This window comes from Ornithorhynchus anatinus, chromosome 16 (genome assembly GCF_004115215.2).
Source record: "Ornithorhynchus anatinus isolate Pmale09 chromosome 16, mOrnAna1.pri.v4, whole genome shotgun sequence".
In the NCBI taxonomy this organism is placed as follows: Eukaryota; Metazoa; Chordata; class Mammalia; order Monotremata; family Ornithorhynchidae; genus Ornithorhynchus; species Ornithorhynchus anatinus.
This window is the reverse complement of record NC_041743.1, coordinates 23325465-23329157: the sequence shown is the minus strand read 5'-3', so window position 1 is coordinate 23329157 and position 3693 is coordinate 23325465. Positions and strand designations below refer to the sequence as shown.

The following is a 3693-nucleotide window of genomic DNA, read 5'->3' as shown; positions in this document are numbered from 1 at the left end:
CAGAATTTGACCATCAGTGAACCAGACAGATTGGAACCGAGATAAAGGCTGGTTGGCACTATATTTCCCACAAAGCAGGCTGGCAGATGAAGGCAGCTACTTGGTCCTGCTTCGAGTCACCTTTGAGCTAAAGGCCCATGTTACCATTCCTAGATCTTGTCTTCTGCCGTCGAGTTGTTTCCTACCCATAGTGACAGCTGGACACATCTCTCCAAGAACAGTCCACTCTCCATCTTCAATTGTTCTGGTAATATATCCATGGAGTTTTGTTTGGAAAAATACAGAAGTGGTATACCACGCTGGCTTCCACGTAGTAAACTTGAGTCTCTGCCTTTGACTCTGTCCCATGCCTCTGCTGCCCAGCGTGGGTGAGTTCTAACTTGTAGCAGATTGCCTTACACTTGCTAGCCACTGCCCAAGCTAGGAATGGAATGGACAGGCCTCTGCTTGACTCTCCCTCCCATAGCCGAGACCGGTAGAGTACTGGAAACTCTCCAGGTGAAACCCCGAGAGGAAATTCCTAGATAATGGGGCCTAAATTTAGGGTTGGGGGCAGACAAATCTTAAGACTGAAGAAAGTCAATTAATCAATCAATCAATCAATGGCATTTATTGTGCACTTATTATTTGCAGAACACTGTACTAAGCAGCATGTCCTGGTGGATAGAGAATGGGTCTTGGAGTCAGAAGGACCTGGATTCTAATTCTGGCTCTGCCATTTGTCTCTTGTGTGATTTTTGGCATACTCTTAACTTTTCTGTGCATCAGTTCCCTCATCTGTAAAAATGGGGATTAAGACTGTGAGCTCTATGTGGGACAGACACTGTGTCCAACTCACTTATTTTGTATCTACCCCCCACTTAGAGTAGTGCCTGGCACATAGTAAACACTTAACAAATATTATTATTATTATTATGCACTTGGGAGAGCCCGATATTACAAAATTAACAGATACATTCCCTGCCCATAATGAGTTTAGAGTGAAGGGAATCATTCTTGCACAAGAACCCAGAAGAGTTATCAGAGGGATGTTCAAATAAATAATTACAGAGGACCCACTGTGACACAAAATCTGCCCAGTGTCCAAAGTAACCGATGCTCACACGCTTCAAAGAGAAATTAATTGTCAGCTGAAAGGGAAGGAAAAGGCTAAGGCCATTTGCTCCACAAAGCAGGGCACCAGATTGCCTGGGTCACGAGCTTTCGAACCCGTCTGTTTTAAAATACCTCAACTAAGGGCCCTTGAAAGGCTGAGGCAAAATCAACCACCATCTAAGGCTCAGGGTTCAAAGGCATATCCTGGCGGTTTCCAAGAAGACCCTACAAGCCCCTCCCAGCCCAGATGTCATTCTGCCTATCTCCAAACTAATTAGCAAAACTTGGTGGAAGAATGTGTTATTTCTAACGGGGGGCCCTTTTGTGATTATGGGTTAAGTGTTAATGTTTGCCAAGAGAGTGATTGCAAAACTGCCAACTGCCTCGCTGCCTCCAGGTTCCTTAAATTCAGCTGCTTAGGATTCTTTTTCTGAGGCCACTGAAGCTGAGCCCAGCACCATGAACTCCACAATGGGCGGGCAGATGGTTCCAGAAATTGGAGACTGATGAAGTTCCATTCTTAGTCTTTGCTAATCGGTCATTCACTCAATCAATGGTTTTTATTGAGCACTTAGTGCAGAGTACTGTGCTAAGCACTTGGGAGAGTCCAAGACAACAAAGTAGGTATGTTCTCATACTCAAGTAGCCCACTTGGATTTTGGCCACAGATCTGTGGAACCTAATAAGCATACAATTTGTAGTCAATCAAACAATCAAATTTACTCATCTCATTTGGATTCAATCAAACAATCATATTTACTCAGTTCTTACTATGTGCAGATCACTTTACTAAGCTCTTGGGATAGTATAATACAATAGCATTAACAGACATGTTCCCTGCCCATAAGGAACTTAGAGACTATAGAGGGAGACAGACAAACTATGAATACATTTATAATATGTAATTTTTAATATATAATTTAAAGATATATACATAAGTGCTTTGGGGATGGGGTGAATATCAAATGTCCAAAGTCAAGACTACAGTGCGTAGATGACACAGAAGAGAGAACGAGCTGGGGAAAAGAGGGTTTAACTGGGGAAGGCCTCTTGGAGGAGATGTGACCTTTAATAATGCTTTGAAGTTGGAGAAAGCGGTGGTCTGGCATATATGACGGGGATCAGAGTTCCAGCATAGGTGGAGGATGGGAGAAATTGGTCAGTGGCAAGATAGACAAGATGGGGGCACGGTAAGTAAGGTGATGGTAGAGAAGCGGAGTGTGGGGCCTAGGTTGTAGTAGTAGATTAGCGAGGTGAGGTAGGATGGAGCAAGCCGATTCAGTGCTTTAAAGCCAATAATAAGAAGTTTGTGTTTGATGCAGAGGCGGAAGGGCAGCCATTAGAGGTTCTTAAGGAGGAGGGAGACATCAACTGAACGTTTTTGTTGATAAATGATCGGTGCAGCAGAATGAAGTATGGATTGGAGTGGGGAGAGAGAGGAGGCCAGGGGGTCAGCAAGGAGGCAGATGTAGTATTCAAGGCGGGATAGGATAAGTGCTTGGATCAGAATGGTAGCTGTTTGGGTGAAGAGGAAAGGACAGATTTTCGTAATGTTGTGAAGGTAGAACCTACAGGATTTGGTGACTGAATATGTGGGTGGAATGAGAGAGATGGTTCAAGGACAATGACCAGTGTGCAGGCTTGTGAGATAGGAAGGATAGTGCAGTTGTCTACAGTGATGGGAAAGACATGGAGAGGACCCAGTTTGGGTGGGAAGATATGGAGTTCAGTTTTGGACATATTTAATTTGAGGTGTCGGTGGGACATCCAAGTAGACAGGTCTTGAAGGCAGGAGGAATTGCGAGATTTCAGGAAAGGAGAGAGGTCAGGGCCAGAGATGTAGATTGGGGAATCATCTACATTGAAGTGATAATTGAATAATGATAATAATGTTGGTATTGGTTAAGCATTTACTATGTGCAGAGCACTGTTCTAAGCGCTGGGGTAGATACAGGGTAATCAGGTTGTCCCATGTGAGGCTTACAATCTTCATCCCCATTTTATAGATGAGGTAACTGAAGCACAGAGAAGTTGTGACTTGCCCACAGTCACACAGCTGACAAGTGGCAGAGCAGGGATTCAAACTCATGACCTCTGACTCCCAAGCCCGGCCTCTTTCCACTGAGCCACGTTGCTTCCCTAACTGAAGCCATGGGAGTGAATGAGTTCTCCAAAGGAGTGGGTGTAGAGGGAGAATAGATGGGGACCTAGAACTGAGACTCGAAGGGACTCTTACTGTCAGAGGGTGGGAGGCAGAGGAGGAGCAAGCAAAAGAGACTGAGAAGGAGCAACCTGAGGAGTAGGAGGGGAACCAACAGAGGACAGTCAGTGAATCCAAGGTTGGATAACGTTTCCAGGGGAAGGGGGTGATCTACAGTGTCAAAGGCAGCTGACAGGTCTAGGAGGATTAGGATGGAGTATAGGTCATTAGATCAGAGGGCTGTTTCTGTGGAGTGAAGGGGGTGGAAGCCAGATTGGAAGGGATCTAGGAGAGAGTTGGACAAGAGGAAGCGGAGACAGTGGGTATAAACAACTCTCTCGAGAAGCCTGCAGAGAAATGGTAGGAGGGAGATGGGGAGATAACTGGAGGGAACCGTG

General features: G+C 45.2%; 1 non-coding gene across 1 annotated transcript; it reads right to left on the bottom strand.

The window, feature by feature from the left end:
* Window positions 1-378: 378 nt before the first annotated feature.
* On the bottom strand, window positions 379-516 carry LOC114817526. The gene has a single exon (XR_003765389.1). It is a non-coding gene; the product is annotated as a small nucleolar RNA SNORA7 (small nucleolar RNA).
* Window positions 517-3693: the final 3177 nt, after the last annotated feature.